Consider the following 11534-nt stretch of genomic DNA (forward strand, 5'->3'; position numbering starts at 1 on the left):
TGCCTCTGGACTGTGATGACTCAGGACGAGAAAGTAAGGCTGAAGACTTTGTGAAACTCTGCCTTACTTAAGTCCAATTCACACAGAAGTCAAGACATCACCTGTGATGTCATTGATCCCCTTTGAAAATGAAGGATAAACAACAGAGCGCCATTAGTATGATCATGGGAACTCTGTTAAATAGGTGTATAGTATATTTATTTTTGTTGTTGTTCAGACATTTTTCAGTCATATTCAACTCTCTTGACCCCATTTGTTTTTGGTTTTGTTTTTGTTTTTTAGGCAATTGGGGTTAAGTGACTTGTCCAGGGTCACACAGCTAGCAAGTATCAAGTGTTTGGTCTGAAGCCAGATTTGAACTCAGGTCCTCCTGACTCTAGGGCCAGTGCTCTATCCACTGCACCACCTAGCTGCCCCTTGGGGTTTTCTTGAGAGAAATACTATATGGTTTGCCATTTCCTTCTCCAGCTTATTTTACAAATCAGGAAACTGAGGTAACCAGGAGTAAGTGACTTGCCCAGGGTTACACAGCTAGTAAGTATTTGAGGCTAGATTTGAACTTGAGAAGATGAATCTTCCTGACTCTAGGCCCAGCATTCTATCTACTGTGCTACCTAGCTGCACTAGTATACATCTATTATCCCCATTTTACAGTTGGGGAAACTGAGGCCCATAAAGGCAAAGTGATTTGCCCAGATTTAATATAACTTATGTCAGATCCAAGATTCGAATGCAGGTCTTCCTGACTCAGTGCTTTTATTTTCATAGGATTTATAACCTTGAAGGACTTAGAAATGGAAGGGGACTTAGAGACCATCTAGTATTAATTTTACAAATGTGAAAACTGAGGCACAAAGATGACAAATAACTGAATGTTGTGTGGGAAGTGCTTTGTAAACCTTAAATTGCTATATAAATGTATTTTTATTGTCTAAATGTTGGGTCAAGCATGGCCTAAGGATGCATTGTGGAACCAAGTGTTGCTGGCACACTAGGAGGAGGCATTCCAATTGGTCCTTCCTATTCTCCTCAGGGTAAGGGTGAGTGACAAGGTGCCCCTGGGGTGTGCCTGTGTACCTGAGCAACCCACTATGCACACCTATGATACCTGGCACAGTGCTTTGAACACAGTAAGTATTTAATAAGTATTTGTTAAATATCTATTTTTGCATCCTTGGCACATAGTACACGACTACTGCACACAACAGGTATTGAATAAGTGAATTGAATTGGAAGATCCTAGGTTTAGAATGCTTGGTCCTTATTGTCCTTCAACCAATAATTTTCAGCAAAGGAGAAAGCAGACTTTGGGTGCCTTGGGTTTCCTTGGTTTTAAAGAAAGTTTCATGGAAGGTACAACATCTGAGTTTCTTTCCAGATGGAGAGGTAAATAGGTTGACTGCTCCCTGCAGTGAATTCAGTTTTAGGGTTACTGCTTTTTGCTCCAGATTTTCCTGAACACAAATGGATAGGGAAAACATAATGGTTTGTTCTATTGCATTAAGGCTTCAAGATTCCAAATAAATCATGTAGGTCGCAAAGAAGAATATTCTGACTAAATGGTAGCCAGGACCTCAGATGTCGTTTCCTAGTTCCCATATTGCCTAATAAATCCATGACAGATGGTGACTTGATGGTGTTTCAAGCTCATTTCAATCATATCCTCTTCTCTCATGCCCCATAAACAGTATTTGGAAACATAAGTGTCTAGGCCCCTCCATTCCAAACAACTGCTGAATTACAGGCACACTGCCTCATGGGAAATAAAGCCCTTGTTCTCTTCCAATGAAGATTTGTGCTCTGGTTTCACGCACCCTGGGAATTTTAGTCCTTTCCTACCTCAGTTATATGTGGTACAGTTCAATTCAACAAACATTCATAAATATCTATTATGTACAAGGGATTATGCTAGGTGCTTGGGATAGAAAGCCTAAAAGTAAACAATCTCTGCCCTTAAGGAGTTTACATTCTACTGAGAGAATGCATATGTGTATGTGTGTATACACATACATGCATATACACATATGATACATATGTATATAATATCTAATTATATATTATAATGTAATATAATATATAAATGCATATATATGTATATAACATGCATGCATATATTAATTGAAAATTGACAATCACATTTGTGTATCTCAGTTTGATTTTGCCATGGGGCTTTGTTTCAACTGCTTCCCAGTAGGACCTTCAACTGTGTGCTCAATTGTGCCTCATTCTCCAGGCTCTCCACCCCCTTCTCTCTCTCTTTCTCTGTATGCATGTGCACGTATACATATATACACAAATGTGTATATAGTGTGTATATGCATGTGTGTGTATCTGTATGTGTGTATATATATATATATATATTTATGGAGGGAGAAAGCATTAACAACTTGATGGGATCAAGAGAAGCTTTATGTAGAAGGAGGTATCTGAGCTGAGCCTTGAAGGAGCTAAGGATTCTGATGGTAAGAGATAAGAAGGGAGTGCAGTTCAATCATGGGAGATATTCTATTTCAAATTATAATGATGAAAGATGGAATGCCTAGATCTGGGAACAGCTACTAGGGCTAGTCTGGCTAGAATTCAGAGTAATATGAAGTAAATCTAAAAAAAAATTATTTCAGGCCAGATTGTGGAGGACTCTAATTACTATGCTGAGATGTTTATACATTACTTTAGATGCAGTAACAATCTGGTTCTGAACCAGGGCATGACAAGATCAGACCAATGTTTTGGGAGAATTATCTGGTCAGTGGTAGGTGTCTCCGCATGTCTCTGATGTTCTTATCTGGTTCACTTTTTCCTGTGCCATGGTGCTTATATTGTTGGATAGGTCCACCATGAAAGAAGGAGCCTGCTTCTCAGCAAGCAGTGCCTTGGGAGGGGGAGTGGAACAGGGCATCAGAAGATCTTGATCCATATCCAACTTCTGTTATTGATTAGCTGTGTGATCTTAGATGAGTCATTCAGTTCCTACATATATCAGATGAAAGGGTTAGATAAAATGACCTCTAAGGTCCTTTATAATTCTAACATTTTGAGTATAGCAAAGAAACTGTACCATAGGCAGGCGTGACAGACATGTGCTATTCTTATCAATGCTGCTCTCAACAGCTGTTGTGTGAGTGGACTTTATGCCCATCATAATGAAAGCTGTTGTCATATATTCAACGCATCTTTTTTCAGAATATACACTGTAAGATGTTGCCATTACCACTTCACCATATTAAAGGGTAGAATGTCATCTGGTTTTCTTTTTCAATTTTGTTATGGAAAACAGGAACACTTGATAACTCTTTTTCTATAGCACTTAAATTACATTATGCTTTTCCCACAACAAGCCTGTGAGATAAGTAGTATTTGTCTCCCTTTACAGATGGGACAACTGAGGTTCAGAGAGGTCAGATGATTTGTCTGTGAGGTGGGAGCTAGCATTCAAACCCACATCTTCTGACTTCAGGTCTTTTCCATTATACAGCACTGCCTCTTTGTATATGAAAACAAAAGGAAAAAAATATGTATACATTTGTATACCTACCATGCCCTTCCCCCCAGCCTTCATCTCAAAGCTTGTCAAAAATACTATATAATAGTGCTGTCAGACAGATATGGATAATGGGTAACAGCATTGCTGCCAACGTGACTTAGAAGAGTAAATAGAAATATTGTACCCACCACAGTTTTCTGGCTGGCAGTCATCTCATTTCTTTCAGAAAGTGACAAACTTCTTGGCAGCTCTCTGACATGGCCAAGGAAGCCTTTCGCTTAACCTGTTGGAGCAAAGAAGTAGAAATCAAGTATTAGTAGTAAGAATAGGAAAGAACGGACTTAGCCCTTTAGGTAAACCGAGGAGCAGTGTGATAGGTATTGTAGCTAATTACTCTCAAAAGGTCTTATTCTTCCCCTTCCTTTTTCACCCTCCCATCTGTTGGTGACACAACATCCCTAGTGTGCTCCCTTACATCCTTTCTTCAAGGATGCTGCAAATATGCTGCCAAGTTGGCCACCATTAACAACCTGCTGAGACTGCTTCTGTGGTAGCATCTTTCTGGGGTGGAGTGAGTAGAAACCACATCAGCTACAGGTCTATACTGTTAGTGCCAGACAGAATTAAAGCCTTATATATAGACAACTATGCCTAGCAATCCTCTTCCCTTTTTCCTGGATCCTCCCCCATAATGTTTGGCCTGAAGTCTTTGCCTGTGCTGAGAGGTACTTCTAAACCCTGACTGTGTCTGAAACCTGTGGTTTCTTAGTCCAATTAGCCCTAGGATGGTTATGGCTGCAGTCCAAAGGAAAATATTATATGAACATGCTCAATAGGACAAATTCTTAGCATAGCCAAGGCTGGCTCCCCTCTGCCACTGATCCTTTCATTTATTTCTCACATAGCCCCCATGCATCTAAACAGGCACACAATTTTCCCAGCTGTTGAATTTACATGTATTCTAATTCCAACAGGAACTAATTTAAAGTGGCTCCCCTCAGGTAAATTATCCCAAGCCCATTGGCTCCACATGTCACATATTCACAAGTAAAACAGACCTCTGAAGAGTATTAAAATTAAAAATTCTAAAATATTTTGAGTAGGGCTATGAAAATAACCATAAAATCAGCATGTAAACAAGATGTTCTAACAAGGTTCTCCAGGTACTATTGCAAATCAGCTTTAATCAGAGAGTTTGAATAAGTCAGTTGGGACTAGAAATTAAATGATGTTTAAAACAATTGGCACATGAAGAAATAAGTTTTTATGAGCACACAAATGATGGCTAGAGTGATTCATTTGCACTATGTATATTAGAATTTCAATATAATATATGTGATTAAAAAAATGATTTACATTTCCAAAGTGCTGTAGCTTACAAAGTACTGTCTTCCCTACAGACTTGGGAGGTAAGAAGTACAAATACAGTGTTATTATTTCCATTATATAGAGAAGGAAACTGAATCACAGAGAGGTTAAACAACTTGCCAAAAGCCATAGAATTAGTAATTGCTAAATCCAAGACTTGAGCTCACCTCTTCTGACTCTAATACCAGTGCGCTCACCAGCATACCACGGTGCCTTTCTAGAATGGAATTAGGTAGAAGGTGGGTTTTCCTTGAGCTCTGTTCAAAGGTACAGCAGATTGACCTAGAACATGGTCCCATAGCATGGACTTAAAGAACATTGTTGAACTGAAAATCCAGGGAATAGTCTACTACCACAATTTGACACATTCCCTTAGCAGAGTGTAACAGAGTGTAAATACAACGAAATAAGTGACTGATCAGTCATGACTTCTAATCAACTGTAAGATGTCCTATTTTCAAGCAAATTCTTTGTACCTTTCCAAAGAAGAGGAAAATATTAGAATTACTTGGTAATCCCTAATGTCTTTCTCAGATCTCCCCTCTGCCCACCTTCCTGTTAGATGTGGAGAAAAACATATAATTCTTTTGCTTGGACAAGCCTGTTGTCCCAGAAACTGCTAAGACAGAAAAAGGAATTCTCCCTCAAAGTTATTATGTAAATAAACTCTACATCTTTTGTATGGAGTGATTTCAAGTAGAAAGAAATATTTACATTAAAATTTTCAGTCATGTCTGACTCTCATGACCCCTTTTGGGTTTTTCTTGGCAAAGATACTGAAGTGGTTTGCTATTTCCTTCTCCAGGTCATTTTACAGATGAAGAAATTGAGGCAAACAGGATTAAGTGACTTGTCCAGGATCACACAATTAGAAAGTGCCTAAGGCCAATTTGAAGTCAGGAAGAAGAATCTTCCTTACTCCAGGCCCAGCATGTTATCCACTGAGCCACCTAACTGCACGACATTAAAATAGAACAGGTATTTGTAACACCCTTTTTTAAGATGCTTTAAAAGCACTTTCAAATTTGCTACTGTTGAACAAAATCTTCTGCTTAGAAGAGTTATGGGTATGTAGATAAGGTAGATCCTAGTGGGAGGAAACTAAAAGCTTTAGATGAGGGATAGACAATAAAAGGGTTTGATTCAGACCCTGGGCCAATACCATTGCATCACAAAGGCCAAGCACTCACCACCAGCCCCAAGTGCAGCCACCCCATACTTAGCCAATCATTATCTCTCTCCCCTGAGGTATAGATCTTGAAGTTAGGGAATTAATAGCAAGTGTCAGAGACATGTTAAAAGTATAACTTAGAGAAGATGGCAGAGAAAAGGCAGCAACTCGCCTGAGGTCTCCCAAAACCCCTCTAAACAACTTTAAATAATACCATATAATAATTCCAGGAACAGCAGAACCCACAAAAGGATAGGGTAAAATTGTTTCCCAGCCAAAGACAATTTAGAAGGTTGGCAGGAAAGTTTTGTTGCACCAGGGTGAGAGTGTAGTGTAGTCTCCATGTGCAGGCCATGCCTGCACACATCCAGCCTCGGCAAATCAGGAGCAGGCATGGGGAATGACTGAACAGACAGCGGCAGAAGCTGCTTCCGGAGCTCTCAGCCCACAGACCATAAGGGGGTCAAACATTCTGGTCAGAAGGAGATTACAGGGGTCCCTTTGCTAGCACTCAGGTCAGGACTCTGTGGCTTCGCCCATACTCAGATCTGGGTCACAGTCCTGGGTGGCAGTTCTAGGGTGAAGAGGAGTACTAGCACACAGAACTTGTAGCCACAGTGAAACAGGGATCCTCATCACAGTTCCAGGGCAGAATAAAGGTATTTGTGGTCTCTCACAGATCAGAGCACAGGCCAAGAGAGTAATAAATATACCTCTCCTTAGATCATACCACCTTGGAAGAACTGAAAACTTACAGTTCCATAGAAGTATCTCTGAAAACAGCTGCACAAAACTCCTGAAGCTTAGGGCAATGTGCCCTCCACCCTGGAAATAGAGCTCTACTTTAACAAAGAGTTAAAAGTGAAGAAATAGTCTGGGAAAATGAACAAACAACAGAAAAAAATTCTGACCATAGAAAGTTAGACAACAAAGATCAAAACATACACTCAGAAGAAGATAAGTCAAAGCTCCTACATCAAAGCTTCCAAGAAAAATATGAATTGGTCTTAGGCCAAGGAAAAGCTCAAAAAGGATTCTGAAAATCAAGTAAGAGGGACAGAGGAAAAATAGGAAAGAAAAATGAAAGTGATACAAGAAAATCATGAAAAATGAGTCAACATGGGGCAGCTTGGTGGTGTAGTGGACAAAGTACCAGCCCTGAAGTCAGGAGGACCTGAGTTCAAATCCAGTCTCAGACTAAACACTTGACATTTACTAACTGTGTGGCCCTGGGCAAGTTACTTAACCCCAATTGCCTAAAAAAAAAGAGTCAACAGCTTGGTAAAGGAGATACAAAAAAAAAAAGAAAAGTACAAAAAGCCAATGAGAACATCTTAAAAAGCAGAATTGGACAAATGGAAAAAGAAGTACAAAAATTCATTGAAGAAAAAAAACTCCTCAAAAATCAGAATTGGCCAAATGGAAAAGGAAGTATAAAAGCTCACTGAAGAAAATAATTCCTTAAAAATTAGAATTGAGCAAGTGGAAGCTAATGACTTTATAAGAAATCAAGAAATAATAAAACAAAACTAAAAGAAAAAAAAAGAAGACAATGTGAAATATCTCATTGGAAAGATAACTGACCTGGAAAATAGATCCAGGAGAGATAATTTAAAAATTATTAGACTACCTGAAAGCCATGATTAAAAAAAAAGAGTCTAAGAAATTATCAAAGAAAACTGCCCTGATATTCTAGAACCAGAGGGTAAAATAGAAATTGAGAGAATCCACCATTCACCTCCAGAAAGAGATCCCAAAATGAAAACTCCCAGGAATACTATAGCCAAATTCCAGAGCTCCCAGGTCAAGAAGAAAATATTGCAAACAGTCAAAAAGAAACAATTCAAGTATCATAGAGCCACTGTTAGGATAACACAAGATTTAGCAGTTTCTACCTTAAAGGATCAGAAGGGCTTGGAATATGATATTCTGGGAGACAAAAAAGGAGGATTACAACCAAGAATCACTTACCCAGCAAAACTGAGTATAATCCTTCAGGGGGAAAAAACAGACATTCAATGAAATAGAGGACTTTTTGATGAAAAGACCAGAGCTGAATAGAAAATTTGACTTTCAAATACAAGATTCAAGAGGAGCATAAAAAGATAAACAGGAAAGGGAAATCAGAAGGGACTTAATAAGGTTAAACTGTTTACATTCCTACATGGGAAGATGATACTTGTAACTCTTAAGAACTTTCTCATTATTAGGGCAGTTGGAAGGAGTACATATTGACAGAGGGCACAGGTGTAAGTTGAATATAAAGGGATGATATCTAAAAAAATAAAATTAAGGGGTGAGAGAGGAATATACTGACAGAAAGGGACAGGAAGAGGTAGAGTGGGGTCAATTATCTGACATAAAAGAGGCAAGAAAAAGCTTTTACAGTGGAGGGGAAGATGGTGGGTGCAGCAGACAACATTTGAACCTCACTGTCATTGGAATGGGCTCAAAGAGGGAGTAACATACACACTCAATTGGGTATAGAAATTTACTTTACCCTATAGGAAAGGAGGAGGGGAAGGGGATAAGAGAAGGAGAGGTGATAGAAGAAAGGGTAGATTGGGGGAGGGGAGTGATCAAAAGCAAAACACTTTTGAGAAGGGACAGGGTGAAAGGAGAGAGAGAGAATAAACAGGGGTGAATAGGATGGAGGGAAATACAGTTAGCAATAGAAACTGTGAAAAAAATTTTGAAACAAGTTTCTTTGATAAAGGCCTTATTTCTCAAACATATAGAGAACTGAGTAAAATTTATAAAAAATAAGAGCCATTCCCCAATTGAAAATGACCAAAAGATATGAACAGTTTTCAAATTAAGTAATCAAAACTATCTATAGTCATAGGAAAAAATGTTCTGACTCACTATTGATTGGAGAAATGCAAATTAAAATAATCCTAAGGTATTACCTCATACCTATTAGATTGGCTAATATGAGAGAAAAGGAAAATGACAAATATTGGAAGGGCTGTGGGGAAAATGAGACATTAATGTATTGTTGGTGGAGTTGTGAACTGATCCAACCATTCTGTAGAGCAATTTGGAACTGTGCCCAAAGGTATATAAAACCACGTGTACCCTTTGACCTAGCAATACCACTACTAGAGCTGTATCCCAAAAGAGATTAAGAAAACAAAAAGGGAAAGGACCTATATATACAAAAATACTTATAGCAGCTCTTTTCTGATGGCAAAGAATTGGAAATTGAGGGAATGGCCATCAATTGGGGAATGGCTAAACAAATTGTGGTATGTGATTATGATGGAATATTATTGTGCTATAGGAAATGAGGAGCAGGATGCTCTCAGAAAAAACCTGCAAAGATTTACATAAACTGATACAAAGTGAAATGTACTGTGTATAAAGCAGCGGCAATATTTTAAGATGATCAGCTGTGAATGATTTAACTATTGTCAGCAATACAATGATCCAAGATAATTCTGAAGGACTTATGATGAAAAATGCTATCCATTACCAGAGGAAAGACTTGTATGAAATAACGAAGAGAGAAATAAGCAGAACCAAGACAATGTTATTTACAGTAGCAACAATATTATTTGAAGGATAACTGTGAACAACTAAGTTATTCTGAGTATTATAAATACTTAAATCAACTACAAAGGACATATGAAGTTAGATACTATCCATCTCCAGAGGAAAAAAACTGATAAATAGAAGTATGCATAGTATGATTTTACATGTATATGTGTACATATATGTATATGTATATGTGTGTATATATACACATATGTGAAATCTGTGCTAAATGGCAACCTTCTTTAGTGTGGGATGGGGAGAGAGGGAGGGACACAGCTTAGAACTTAAAATGTAATAAAAAATTAAATTAAAAATAAAAACCAGAGATGGAAAAGAGGGATGAGATACAAACCAAAGTGTTATATGAGATCTGATAGAGTAAGTCATTAACAACCAGATGGATAAAAGGAGGCTTCATGGAGATAAAGGCATTAGAGTCAGGTTTTAAAAGATGGACAGGAATTCAAGTGGTAAAGAGTCTGAGACAGAATGCTTTTAGGTATAGGGAACAGTATAAGCAAAGATGTGGAGGGAGGAGACCACAAATTTGTATGGGGGCAGAAATCCAATTGCTTGGAAGGAACTAATATGAGATAAGGCTATTAAAAAGTGTTCCTTTTTTACTTGAACATTTTTATTTACTGATAGAAGCAGGGAGAAAAAAGGACATTTCCATTAAAAAAAAAAACCCCATTGAGAAAAGAAGCCTGAGAAAAGTACTTGGGAGAAATGCAGATAGTTTTGAGAGGATGTGAAAGAAAGCAGCCTCTCAGAAGGAAAGTACTGAGAGGATCTGAGAGAAATCAACACAACAGAGAAAAAGAACTTTCTGAAAGCAAAAATGACTGAAGTGTCTTGTTTCCCAGAAGTTCACTTACATATGACTGTTGTGTGAACTTTGAGGGTAACAGATGAGAAGCCCTGATAATGAGACCCTTTTTTTTGGTAACTATGGGACATCCATACATTTGCCCATTTGTGGCAAATATGACAGAATTGTGAATTTTGGTTTCTTACTGTAAGGGAAAGAGAGTTCCTTCACATGAGGAGACCTTGCTTTGAGGCAGCAGCCAACCAGCACCTGAAGTTAGCAACCAAAGAAGCCAAGTCAGTGACCAAAGAGAACCCAAATGCAGGCAATAAAGAGAAACAGAGCACAGGAGGATCAGAAGTGGTACATCTTGAAGCAAAGCAGAGAAAGAAGCAGAGAGCTCTGTTCCAAGTCTAGCAAAGACCAGCTGAGCAAAGGAAGACTGGTTTTGTCCTTGCTGGTGGGGGCTGATCTGATTGAAGAAAAGCTCTACTCTTTGAAAGAGATGGTGGAGAGAAAAACAGAATATTATGCTGTTTAAAGAATTGGATGGGGAAAGGAAAAAGTTGGCTCCTTTGCTCATTACTTACACTCACAGTTTGAAATCTCCCACAGTTCAGCAAGCAGACCTGAAGAGTTCTGTGGATTGCAGACTTTGGGGAACTATTTTGCTAAGAGGACTAGCACTGCCTCTGAGCATGGCCAAAGGATAACCTGCAGATGTCAGGCTAAGTTTTCTGTTTTCACTAAAAGAGCTTAACACTGCTTCAGAGGCCCAAGAGCAGCATGCAGAAGAGAAGCAGTTTCATCAAGCAGGACAGCAAGGAAGACCACAAGAGGCATGGCTTCCTCCAGCAGGTAGTCTGTGGTAGTTCCTAAGGAAATCAAGGACTGAAGCCCTGAGTTGTAAGTTGTCCATGGGTACATGAGTTTGTCTACTAATTTCCTACTCTGCTAGATTTTTGCAGATTTATGCCCACTCTTCCCCACTGACATTGTGTACATCGGTGGGAGAGAGTGTGGTCCAAGTTTATGGGTGGAGTGTTATAATTAATTCTGCTTTTTGCTTTCTTGTTTAGTCAATGTTTCATGGTTAAGAGATAATAGTGTCATCTTGGCTGATTTGTTTACCAGGGAAGCACAACAGAGGGGGCTCAAGAGCT

General features: G+C 38.7%; 1 long non-coding RNA gene across 1 annotated transcript; it reads right to left on the reverse strand.

The window, feature by feature from the left end:
- Positions 1–2538: 2538 nt before the first annotated feature.
- Positions 2539–11014, reverse strand: LOC114026734. The gene is made up of 3 exons (XR_003567151.1): positions 10962–11014; positions 3673–3767; positions 2539–2970 (listed from the first exon to the last, which is right to left on the reverse strand). It is a non-coding gene; the product is annotated as an uncharacterized LOC114026734 (long non-coding RNA).
- Between the last annotated feature and the right edge of the window lie 520 nt (positions 11015–11534).

The sequence above is a fragment of the Vombatus ursinus genome, unplaced genomic scaffold (genome assembly GCF_900497805.2).
Source record: "Vombatus ursinus unplaced genomic scaffold, bare-nosed wombat genome assembly UNPS02014841.1, whole genome shotgun sequence".
NCBI classification, from domain to species: Eukaryota; Metazoa; Chordata; class Mammalia; order Diprotodontia; family Vombatidae; genus Vombatus; species Vombatus ursinus.